Genomic DNA, 13,561 nt, shown 5'->3' with positions numbered 1-13,561 from the left:
CACTCGGTTAAACGGCATCCGAAGAGGTCATCAAACGCTGCTCGCCGCTCATTGTAACCACTTGGTGCAGATCGGTCTCAAGACAACAACCCCAATTCGTGCTTCATCCGGCTGATCGACATTCGGGAGGATCAGTTGGATCCGTCTCTCTCGTCGTTGCAGTCACCCGAAGCAGAATCGGTCCAGACAATCGGTTTCAATAATCGGTACTTGGCATATATATTCGGAAGCGAACCGGGCTCACTCCGACTCGGCAACATTCGGGAAGACCAGTCGGTTCTGTCCCTCAAGTTACCGGAGTCAATTCGAGCAAGTTCAACAATACATATATCCTAAGCCGAACCGACTCGGGTTCGAATCCGACTAGAACGATATCGGGTGAGCCAACCGGCTGCACTCCAACAAGGTTCGTAGTCAACTCCGAACCGAGCTTAGTCAACCGAAACCAAATTTGATGACATCAACATCCGGCTCGTCAGAAATGAGTCTACGAAAGTTCGATGGATCGAACTTCAACTTCTGGAAGGGGCAAATGCAGGACTATCTCATAGTCAAGGGGCAAATCGATCCCATCGAAAATGAAGAACCTCCAGAAGGATACAAACCAATTGAGTGGCAGAAGCTGGACAGAATCGTCCGCGCCACGATTCGGATGCACCTATCGGAATCGGTATACTTTACGGTGCAATCGTGTACGACAGCATTCGAACTGTGGAAAACACTGCCGGACACTTACGAAAAGAAGGTCGCCGCAACGAAGATGTTTCTGATCCGGCGCCTCTACAACTTGCGGATGAAAGAATCCGATTCGGTTCAAGCACATCTCAATGAGTACGAAAGCATAAGCTCCCAAATCTCATCTCAGGGAACGGCAATCGAGGATGAACTCAGAGCAATGATACTCATGAGCAGCCTTCCCTCATCATGGGAAACTTTCGTCACAACCGTGTGCAACGCGTCAACCACGGCTGTTAAATACTCCGAAATCACGAGCGCAATCCTGACCGAAGCAGCTCGGAGAAAGTCTTTCGCCAAAGACTCAACAGATGACGCTTACATAGTACAAGGTTCGACAGACCGATCGAACATACGAGGAAGAGATTCCTCACGGCAGCCGAACAATCAACGAAGATGGAGCCAGTCACGGGATAATCGAATCTGCAACTATTGCAAGAAACCCGGACACATCAAAGCCGACTGCCGCGCACTCAAGAACAAGAACGACAAGTCTCAGAAATCAGACAAGAAGAGTGGCCGGCATGAGGAGATCAATTACGTCAGCTTCTCAGCTGATGTGCTACCAAACGACCCGAATATACTATCAATCGAAAATCCAGTCGGATCAGAAGTTCTGCTCACGACTGAAGAATCGAGCACATGGCTCTTAGATTCGGGCGCGTCATTTCACGTGACTCCTCATCGATCCCAATTTCGGCAATATACGATCCGTCACTCCGACTCAGTTCGAGTCGGCAACTCGCAACACTGTGACATCATTGGAATCGGCACAGTAGAGCTCAACCTTGCAGGTGGCTCTACACTTGTACTTCACAATGTCCGACATGTACCCGAGCTCTCAAGACCATTGATCTCAGTCGGACAACTAGATGAAGACGGCATTCGTGCCGGTTTTTCTTCGGGAGGGTGGACACTCCACAGGGGGAACCTCCTGCTTGCTAGAGGACCCAAGATACACTCATTGTATCCGTTACATGTTACGCTCAGAGACGGTAACCTGTTTTTGGTGGATATACCTGTGTCATCACTATGGCACAGAAGATTAGGACACCTCAGCAAGGCCGGCATTACGCATCTATCTAGAGCCGGATACATCCCTAAACTCTCCTTCTCGGACCATCAATTCTGCGAACATTGCCAATATGGCAAACAAGCAGCCGCATCACACCCGACATCAGCACCAAGAGAAACGAGACCTCTCGATTTAGTCCACTCGGACGTCTGTGGCCCAATGCCGCATCAGTCTCTCGGCGGTGCCTCTTACTTCGTCAGTTTTATTGACGATTCGACTCGAAAGGTGTGGGCTTATCCAATTCGCACCAAAGATCGTGTCTTCTCGATCTTCTCCGATTGGCTCGCTATGGTAGAAAATCAAACTGACCGAAAACTGAAATGCTTTCGGACCGACAATGGGGGAGAGTTCAAATCAGAAGAATTCGTCAAATTCTGCCGACAACGCGGCATCCGACGTGAATTTACGGCACCACACAGTCCGGAGCAAAACGGGATTGCAGAACGCATGAATCGGACAATCCAAGAACGGATAGTTTCCATGCTCCAACACTCCGGACTGTCGGATGGCTTCTGGGCAGAGGCTCTACTCACGGCAGTACACATAATCAATATGTCGCCAAGCAGACCTCTAGGACTTCAAATTCCTCAGGAACTATGGATCGGCAGTAAGCCGAATTACGACAAGCTGAGGATCTTCGGATGCGAGGCGTACGCCCTTATTCCGAAAGATGATCGCCGAAAACTTGCACCTCGGTCCAGGAAATGCATTTTCCTTGGATATGGATCAGACGGCGAAATGGGATACCGACTCTGGGACCCCGAACGCAGACAAATCGTTCGAAGTTCGGACGTTGTGTTCAACGAGTCGGCTATGAATCCATCAGTCGAAAAACCGATCGAAGTCCGAAGGGTAACATTTTCCGATGTGCCGACCCTTCAAGAAGGCCCCGCTCTTAACACACGGTCAGCTTCACGGGTAGCTGAACCTTCCACTACCGACTCGGACAACTCCGACTCGGCACAGCAGAATCATTCGCTTTCGGACCATCCGACCTCGATACCCGATACGACCAGTCCAATCATACCTCGACGATCCGAGAGACTGTCGCAACCTCCGGAGAGGTATTCTCCTGGAATTTTCTTCACCGACGCCGGCGAACCGACGTCTTACGAAGAAGCATCGACATTTGTCGATTCAGCCACCTGGCATCTGGCGATGGAGTCGGAAATGCACTCCATTCGGGCAAACAAGACTTGGGATCTGGTCGAATTACCTAAGAATCGACGTGCTCTTCCTTGCAAGTGGGTTTATCGACTAAAAGAGACGTCTGATTCGACCACCCCAAAGTACAAGGCCAGATTAGTTGCGAAGGGCTTCCGACAAGAATATGGCGTCGACTTCGACGAGATTTTTTCACCAGTGGTGAAAATGACAACCCTTCGTTTTCTACTCGGCGTAGTGGCAGCCGACAACTTGGAGCTGATTCAGCTAGATGTCAAAACAGCCTTCCTCCATGGTGATCTTGAAGAGGAAATTTATATGGAGCAGCCAAAAGGCTTCGTGGCAACTGGCCAAGAACATCTAGTCTGCCGACTCAGGAAGAGTCTATACGGCCTCAAACAGGCACCGCGACAATGGTACAAGAAGTTCGACGACTTCATCCAATCGATCGGCTTCTCAAAAAGCGATGAGGACCATTGTCTTTTTACCAACACAGCTCAAGATGGATCACCCATCTTCCTCATCATTTACGTGGACGACATGCTAATTTCTGGACGCCACGCGGGCGAACTTGCCGATCTCATTCGGCAACTGCGGTTGAAGTTTGCCATGAAGGACCTCGGTCCGGCACGACACATACTTGGCATGAAGATTAGTCGGCATCGCGATAAACGACATCTTTTTTTGTCTCAGACCGACTATATCGGACGTGTCTTGGAACGCTTCAACATGCAATCAGCCAAATCTGCTTCAACCCCGCTCCCCATGAATCTTCGGCTCTCTCAGCGAGACTGCCCGACATCCGGTCCGGAGGGGGAAGATATGAAGTCGGTACCGTATGCACCGGCAGTCGGCTCCCTTATGTACCTGATGGTCGCGACACGGCCTGATATCTCTCATGTCGTAGGAGTCGTTAGCAGATTTATGCACAATCCTGGCCGATCGCATTGGAACGCAGTCAAGCATGTGTTCAAATATCTGGCTGGCACAAAAGATCACGGCATTCTTTTCGGTCCGAACTCAACCTCAGGCGTAGTCGGTTACACCGACTCGGACTTCGCCGGCTGTATAGAAAGTCGGAAATCAACAACCGGATACTGCTTCAAATTCGGCAATGGAGCAATTTCGTGGAAGTTGAAACTTCAGGAGTGCACAGCGACCTCAACGACCGAAGCAGAATATGTAGCTGCGTCCGACGCTGCAAAAGAAGCTTTGTGGCTCGGCCGGCTGGCGCACACGTTTCGGCAAGTCGACCATGACTCGGCTCCAGTTGTCTATAGCGACAGTCAAGGTGCTGTTGCCTTGTCGAGAAATCCGGTTCACCACAACGCCTCCAAACATATCGACGTTCGATATCACTTCGTTCGGGACTGCGTCATTTCAGGGAAAATCGGTCTAGAGAAAATATCCACAACCGACAATGTCGCAGATGGAATGACCAAGTGTCTTTCGGCAGACCGCTTTCGGTCCCTTCGGCATCAGATGGGCGTAACGACAAACCAGTCCGGTTAGAGCAGGACACAGCGCAGGATGGCTTCCGACAACCGACATCAGTTCCTTAACGATCGACTTCAACTCTTCCGACCCGACCAGTCCGGTCTTCTGCCTTCGGACCCTGCCGACTCGAACAAAACTGATATGTCCGAGAACCTAGGTTTATACCTGTAATCTTAGATAACCCATGTATACGCCCATTACGGGGGAGTGTCGAATACAAGTGTATAATGGACGTATTCACACTATCCCTTTGTATAGATCAAGTTTGGGCCATTTGTGTAATTAGCATAAATGGTAGTTGCCCTAAGTCGGTCACTATATATAGTGACCTTGTAACCTTTTTGTAAGGTTGGTTGTATTATTGTCTTATGGAATAGAAAGACTCTTTGTTCTCTCTCTCTCTCTCTCTCTCTCTCTCTCTCTCTCTCTCTCTCTCCATCTCTGTGCACGACCTTAGAAACTGTCATACGCAGGTATTCAACACGAATCGAATGGTGTTTGATCTTCCGCATTGACGGCCTTGTCTCCAACATCCGCCTCGTCCAAGCGTCTTGTATTTTCCGCACGTTCGTCGGCGATCGCCGTCACGGTCCGATCAACTGCTTGTTGGAGCTCGACCATCCGTTCTTTATGCTCCGTTTCTAGCCGTTTGTAGTCCCGGTGCAGGTGCTCAAAATCATCTGTCTTTTGCTTGAGCCGTGCGTTGATCTGACGACGGGCCCAGTCCTCGTGGTCCTTCTGCTGGCGGAGCTCTTCCTTTAGCCGTTCAATCTCTGTTTCCGCCGTTTTCCGCAGCTTGTCCTTTTCCTGCAGCACTTTGTCTTTCTCCTCCTTTAGCCAGTCGTACGCTTAATGGCCTTTCCGGAGGCTCTCCTCTGCCCGACGGAGGTTCTCAGCAGTCTTCTTTAATTCGGCTTCGGTCGCTGTCTTCAATTCTCGTTCACGGCTCCTTAGCGCTTCTTGTGCGGCAAGTTCGTCTCTCAATTCCGCAAGCTCCTGGGTTTGCGCCGCATCTCTCGCCGGAACGGTTTCCATTGCCGGGGTCTTATTGCTATGTACAAGTCGATCCGTTTCTTTATTCTGTACACTTACCGAAGTCACCGGTGATTGGATCTGTGTTGCCGTTAAGGCCATTTTGGCCATCTCTGTCGTGACCTGATCCAAGTCTTTTTCAAGGCACCGGATTCTGGACTGGGCCGTCTCTAGTTGTTCGGTTGTGGCGAGCAACCGTTCGCTTTGCGCTCTTTCTTCCGCCTCAATATACCCCACTGCTCCGGCTATCTGTTCGCCTATCCACCGGAGCCATAGGCTACCGGTGCCTTGTTGTGCTTGCACGAAGGTTTGACAGATGGGCTCACTTGTAGAGGGGTAGTCCCGCCTGGTTGCGCCAAGTTGTAGTTCCATTTCTACCCATGGACCACCCTGCTGTCCTAGTTCCCCTTGCGCTTCTTCTTGGCTGGCCGAGGGAGGCTGCATTGACCTTTCCGGCTCTGGCGGGATGGGACTTGCCGGTGTTGCTGGTGGTGCCAGGGCTTCTGATTCCGGTGCCATGCGTACCGGTTCCGGTTCCTTCCTTGGCGTGGGAGTCTCACTATGGTGAGCCGGTGCCTCCTCCGTCTGAGGGTCTGAACGTTTCCCGGCTGCCTCAATGGTCCTTGCCGACGACCGTCGCTGGAGGTGCTCCGTAGGCTCCTCCTCTATTTCCTCTTCCTGAGCCCCGGCATTGAGTTTTGCCGCCAAGGGGTCCGCTTCTCTATACACTGGTCGGCGGAGTGTAACCTTTACGGGCCGTGCCGGTGGTTCCTCCTCCCTCCGTTGGGCACTTTCAGTTGCCGCCTATTCTGCATCCGCCGCCTTTCCCTTACTGGCCTTAGAGGCCAACAACTATTGTCGTTTGGAAGCCGTCTTTGGGGTGCCGTCTGCCACTCTTCCTCGCTTCTTGGGTTGGACGGGTGGCACAAGCAAGGTGAGCCACTGCGTTACGGCGTGCCATATCCTCCATCCGTCTCGGCCTTCTTTGTCGTCTTTGCCTCTGACGATCTCGATCGCCGCACACAACCCATTTGCGATCAATACTGGCCAATCCACCTTGATCCCTTCATAGGTGGCGATGATCATCCCTGCCCGGTTCTGCGGCATGACAGGGGGTCTAAGGTACACGTGGCCGTATTCGTGGAGCACACGAGCAATCTCGCGGAACAACATATCTCCGCCGCCCTGTGTACGGTAGCCCTTGCTAGGTAGAGAGTACTCACCAAAATACCTGATGAGTTGCTCCGGGGTTGGATTGTCGATTGTGAGTATGCCTCCCTCCGGAAGGCCTGTTAACGCTCGAATCGCCTCTGCCATTATGACCTCTGTGTCGATTTCTTTGATCACTTTGTCGGCTTCTGTGTGGCGGTACTTCCATCATCATCAAGAAGCCCTCGAGCCCGTGTTGCTTTAGCCATGTCTTGGCGGCTTCCGACAGCGTTTGCGGGTCCATTTCTGTGTCGAGGTCGGATTGCGGTGGCGAGGTTGGATGGTGATGAGAGTGAGGTTGAGAGAGAGAGAGTTCAGAAGGCGGGGGTTCTCTGTGCGCAGGTTCTCGTCTGATGATCTTGCAGCGTCTTGGTGCTTCTGTGCTCCTGGGTTCGCAAAAGTAAAGGGTCTCTACGCGCAGTGGTTTTTGTCTGTGCATTCTGGCGCCTTTTTCGAGTGTGTGCATGTCGTGTACTAAAATAGCATTATGTCCTATGGTCGCGCTTTAAATGCCCACTACGTACCTTTTCGCTCCTCGCTCTTTCATCCATTCATTCCTCGCTTTTGCATGATTGTTTTTTTTTTGTTTTTATTATTATTATTTAATTTAGTGTGACGTCACTTGTCCGTTGGTCCTCTTGAACCCTTACCGGCCTCATTTTCCCCAGTTACCGGCTCGCCGTCTCTGCCGTCTTGGTGGTTGCCGTTTCCCTCACTGGTGTCGGTCCTTTGCTCAAATGGGTTCTTAGGCATTGGTCCTCTATATGGCTTCAACCGGAATCCGTTGACCCATTTGCCTAGCACTTCGCCGGCAAGTGTCCCTAACTGGTAGGACCCATTATACTCCCGTGTTAGCCAATACGGTCCGGTCCATCTAAACTGTAGTTTACCCGGCATCTTGCCCATCCAGGTCTGAAATACTAACACCGGTTTGCCGATTACGAACATTTTCTCGTTTCCTTACCTGTGCCGGTCGACAAATGCTTTTCGTCGCCGCTGCTCCAATTCTAAGTGCAGGATGCTGGCCAGTCGTTGTTCCTCGAGTTCACACAGCGCTGTCAACCGTATTGCCTCCGACTCCTTCCCGTTCACCCGTTCCCGTAGCTGGATCCGTAAGCTGGGTACTTGGAATTCCACCGGCATTACCGCCTCTAGTCCGAACGCTAACCGGAACGGTGTTGTTCGGATGCTCGTCTTGTATGCCGTCCGGTATGCCCAAAGCGCACTATGTAGCTTTATGTCCCAATCCGTTTGGTTTTCGTTGACAATCTTCCGGAGGATATTCTGGAGCGTCTTGTTCGTTGATTCCGCTAAACCGTTCGCCTGTGGATAGTAAGGTGTGCTCCGTTTGTGGACAACGGCATAGAATGCCGTCAGGCTTTCGACTACTTGGCCGAGGAAGTGCCCCCCTTGGTCGCTTATTAATTCAATTGGGCATCCGTAACGGCACCAGATGTACTCGTATAGAAATTTCGTCGTTGACGCAGCGGTGTTGTCCCTTAAAGCTTTGGCCTCCACCCATTTCGTGCAGTAATCCGTAGCAACGATGACGTACCGATTACCCGTTCTCATTGTCAATGGCTTGAACGGTCCTACAAAGTCCAGCCCCCACTTCTGGAATGGCTCGAGTGGTAGTACCGGCTGGTGTGGCATACGAGCCTGCTCCGTTGGCTGGCCCATTCTCTGGCATAGGTCACATTCTTTTGCGTATCGTACCGCATCTCTTAATGTCGTTGGCCACCATAGGCCACTTTGCCATATTTTCCTAGCCGTCGCATCTCCGACATAGTGACCTCCGGCAACTCCGCAGTGGGCTTTCCTTAGTATCAGTTCCTTTTCATCGCTGCGCACCGCTCGTCTCCATATGCCGTTCGCACCCTTGTGGTACAGTGTGTCTTGCAGTAAGCAGAAATGTCGGCTTTGCACCGCCAGGCGTTTCCGTTCGTCCCGGTTCATCTCTTCCGGAGGCAGTCTTGTGCTCAGAAACTGGTGCATATTTGTGAGCCATTTGTCTTCCTGTGCCACCGTCTCATATGTTGTCGTCTCCGTAGTGACTCGAAACAGCTCCGCATCCGGAAACTCATCCGCTACTCCGTCACCCGTCTCTCCGGACTCTAATCGGCTTAAATAATCCGCCACGGCATGTTGTATACCGGGTCGGTGGAATATTTCAAACTAGAATTCCTGTAACAATAAGGTCCACCGGGCCAATGTGCCGGTGAGTGACACTTTGGACACCAGGTAAAGGAGTGCCGAATGATCTACATGGAAGGAAAACTTCCTTCCCAATAAATAATGCCGAAACTTTGTCACACTATAGATCATCCCCAGAGCTTCCTGTTCCATGGTAGAGTAGTTCCGTTCTGCTTGGGATAGCTTTCGGCTGGCATAGTACACTGGCCGGTACCATTTTGGCTCCGTAAGCTGCATAAGTACGCTTCCGATTGCGATGTCGGAGGCGTCCACGAACACGTGAAATTCTTTACTCCAATCCGGAGGTTGCACTACCGGTGCTTGCGACAATAGTACCTTGAGGGCCCTATACGCCCTATCCTCGGTGTCGGTCCACTGGAATGGTGTCTGATGTACGGCGGCATGCAACGGTGTAGCCAAGTCGGCCAAGTATCGGAGCATCCGGCTGTGCCACCGGATCTAGCCTAAGAACTGTCGTGACTCTTGAGTAGGAAGCAGAGAGAGAGCGATGGCGATAGAGATAACGATAACGATAGAGATGGCGAGAGCGGTAGAGATAGCGATAGTGATAGAAAGAGAGTGAAAGAGGGAGAGAGTGCGAGAGAGAGAAAAGTATAAGTGAGAGATAAGAAATGGGAATGCGATTATATTATGAGAAAGAAGATTACAAGGAGTAGGCTAAAGGCTAAAGACTGGTGTTGAACCGAATGAGTTGTGATGAGTGTATGGACTCTTATTTATAGGCCCTTATGGAGTATTCTAGAATGTTCTAGAATATTTTAGATATTTATGAATAATAATAATAATAAATATAATCATGAAATATTCAAGAACATTCTAGAATAATCTAGAATGTTCTAAATATCTCGTAATAACTAAACATATAATTATTATGATTACATCTCACATATGTTATTACAATGGTTAAAGTACAATATGTAAACCAAGAGGTTATGGGTTCGATTCCTGGTTCGCCAAGATGAATGTCATGATAAGCCAAGATGTATGTCTTCATGACATTATCCCCCCTTTTCGATGACGAGTTGCACGAGTCGGAAGAAAAGAGTTCAGACTTGGTTTATGAGGATATTGGTTGTGAAATGCAACAACCATGTCGGAGGCATTGGCAAGATGTTCGGCAGGCTCCCATGTTCGATCATTAGGTGTATAGCCTAACCAATCAACCAAGTAGTATAGTTTGTTGCGAATGATCTTGGAGTCGAGGATAGCGGCAACCTCATATTCAGAGCCATTGGAAACGTCAATTGGAGGTGGGGGAGGTGTAACACGACCCGGAATAGAGCTCGTTGTGTAAGGCTCCAAAAGTGAAACATGGAAGACCGGGTGAAGACGCATATGAGGAGGAAGATCAAGTCGAAATGTCACATCATTGATCTTACCACTTATGACATATGGGCCAAAACGTTGATAATCCAATTTGTAGCAAGGTCGGGTCGTTTTAATGCTACCTTGTAAGAGCCATACACGATCGCCTACTTGAAATGTAGTCGATGAATCACGCCGATGACGGTCAGCAATCTTCTTTTGAGTGTTTTGGGCTTCACATAAATGATGCAAAAGCATATCCTGAACTTCTTGGAGTCGAGTGAGCCGATCTTCAGCAGCTGGGTTTTTTGGGAGTTCAGGATGTTCAAGCATCGTCCAACGAGGATGGTACCCAATGTTTGCAAAAAATGGGGAATATCCAGTAGAAGAATGCTCGGAGTTGTTATAAGCAAATTCTGCCAAAGATAGTAAATCCACCCAATCATCTTGTTGATAGTTGACAAAACAACGTAGATATTGCTCGACTGTTTGGTTGGTGCGCTCACTCTGCCCATTAGTCTCTGGATGGTAGCCGGAAGAGAGTTTACAAGAAGTATGTAAGAGTCTGAACATGTGCCGCCAAAATTTCGAGATGAATTGGGGACCCCGATCACTGATAATATCATCCGGAAGACCATGATGGCGAAACACCTCCCGCATGAGTAAATCAGCTGTCTCTTGACTAGTAATGGTCTTTGTGCATGGAAGGAAATGTGCCATCTTCGTAAAACGATCGACAACCGTGAGAATCGAATCAAATCCCTTGGAAGGTGGAAGATCCGTAATAAAGTCCAAGGAAATAGATTTCCATGGGCTCTCCGGAATAGGCATTGGCTGTAATAAGCCATATGGATGATGTCGAGGCTTTTTTGATCGGCAACATGTATCACAGCTACGAACATAATCCGTAACAAAATGGCGAAGCCGTGGCCACCAATATCGGCGAGAAATCAACTCAAAAGTCTTGTGGATGCCGAAGTGTCCCGCCATTGGTGTGTCATGACATTGTTGCATGACTTTGAGTCGAGAAGGACCGTCAGGCACATACAAGAGAGTTTGTCGAAAAAGTAACCCATCATGCCAACTAAACTGGGTGTAGTCTAGACGAGGATTTTGAGTTTGGGAGCTAGATGCACGATTTGGGATAATATGGCTCAAAACCTCTTGGGCGAACGCATCAGTCGCAATCTGCTCACGAATGGAATCAAGAAGCCTTGAATCTCCCGGTGTGTTGATGGTATGCATTGCCATTATTCGTAGACGATCAGGACCTAAGAGGATTTGCTTTTGGCTTTCAAATGCGGCCTCTCCAGGTTGAAGTTCCATATACGAACGTCTAGATAAAGCATCTGCTTTTCCTTGTTGCATCCCAGGGCGATATAGAATTACAAAATCGAAACGAGTTAAGAACTGCGCCCAACGAGCTTGTCGTCGATTCAAGACTCGAGCACTTTGAAAGTATGTTAGATTTTTATGATCATTGTAGACAATAATCTGCTGAGAAGAACCCTCCAGAAAATGACGCCATTGTTGAAAAGAATCCACAATGGCAAGAAGCTCTTTGTCGTGAATCTCATAGTTGATTTCTGCGGCTTCAAATTTTCGTGAGTGAAAAGCCACCGGGTGCAATTCACCATCATCACCAATTTGGGATAGTACACTTCCGAGTGCGAAATCCGATGCATCAGCTTCAAGTATAAAGCGCCTCATTGGATCGACATGGATTAAGATTGGTGCGGATGTAAATGCTTGCTTTAAACCCTCAAATGCAGAGTTCGCATCTATACTCCATACAAATGATCGATTCTTGTGCGTCAGTTGAGTGAGGGGCAACACAATTGTTGAATAATCTTTGATGAACTTGCGATAAAAGTTTGCGAACCCCAAAAAACATTGCACATCTCGCACGGACTGTGGTGTTTGCCAATCCAAAATTGTTTGAACCTTTGATGGATCCATAGAGATGCCATTTGAAGAGACTATGTACCCCAAAAACTCCACTTGACGTTGGTCGAAACTACACTTCTCCAATTTTGCATAGAGACCATACTCTCGTAGCCGTTGCAAAACTTGGCGAACATGTATATCATGTTCTTCTTGAGTTTTTGAGTAGATCAAGATATCATCCAGGTAAACAATGATGAAGATATCGAGGAAGTCTCGAAAAATATCATTCGCCATATGTTGGAAGACTGCTGGTGCATTCGTGAGGCCAAAAGGCATCACTGTGTACTCAAAATGACCATAGCGAGTGCGGAACGCCGTCTTCCATTCATCCCCAGGACGAATTCGAACAAGGTTGTAGGCACCTCGAAGATCTAACTTCGTGAAATACTTTGCTTCACTGAGGCGTTCTAGAAGGCTTGAGATCAATGGGAGAGCATATCGGTTTCTAACGGTCACTTTATTCAAGCCTCGATAATCCACGACCATACGAAGCGTACCATCTTTCTTCTTAACGAAAAAGATGGGTGCACCAGCAGGAGATTTTGAATGTTGGATAAAACCATTTGCCAAGTTCTCATTGATATATTCTCGAAGAACCTCTAACTCCGTGGGCGAAAGATTATAAATTGGTCCCCATGGAGGCTCTTTTCCTGGCTGCAAATCAATTGGGCAATCATATGGTCGATGCTCTGGTAGTCTATTAGCCTTCACCTTATCGAACACATCGGAGAATTCTATGTACTTCTTTGGTAGTTGGACCCCCAATTCTTGTGAGCTAGATGAGGGAGTTGCTAAAACCGCAAATACCATCATGTCTTCCTTTCTTCCATCCTCTCGTAATTGATGTATAGAGATTGTTGAAATTGTGGGGGATCCTAGATCCTTAGTTGGAGCTTCAAGAGACTTGGATTGTACGGTGACCTCTTCAATAGTTCTTTTTCTCCAATCAATGGTTGGGTTATGTAACTCAAACCAAGGAAGACCAAGAACTAGAGAGTGCTCCGGACTACTAATGATGTTAAATGAGATGACACTAGCCAAATTACCTAGGACTACACGAATTGGTTCAGACTCTTCGACTATATCTCCTGATGCTATAGGGCGACCATCGATGACTCCTACAGCTACTGGGTTTGGGAGTTTTTTCAAGATGATGTTTTGAGTCAATGCAAACTCGCGATCCATGAAACAAGAATTGGCTCCGGAATCTAGGAGGGTAGAGGCTAGGGCGCGATGACCTGTAGATGTGCTAAGCTCGACTTGTGCAGAAAAAACTCTACTAACTTGATTTGATGAAATGGAACCACAACTAGGTACTGACTCTACATAACTAGGATGGTCCAACCAAATGGCTCCTATTTTGGCCGGACTTATTCGTTTAAC

The sequence above is a fragment of the Azolla caroliniana genome, unplaced genomic scaffold (genome assembly GCF_043228905.1).
Source record: "Azolla caroliniana isolate FFs.n. ecotype wild unplaced genomic scaffold, voAzoCaro1.0.p SCAF_8, whole genome shotgun sequence".
Taxonomy (NCBI): Eukaryota; Viridiplantae; Streptophyta; class Polypodiopsida; order Salviniales; family Salviniaceae; genus Azolla; species Azolla caroliniana.
This window is presented reverse-complemented; position numbering follows the sequence as displayed.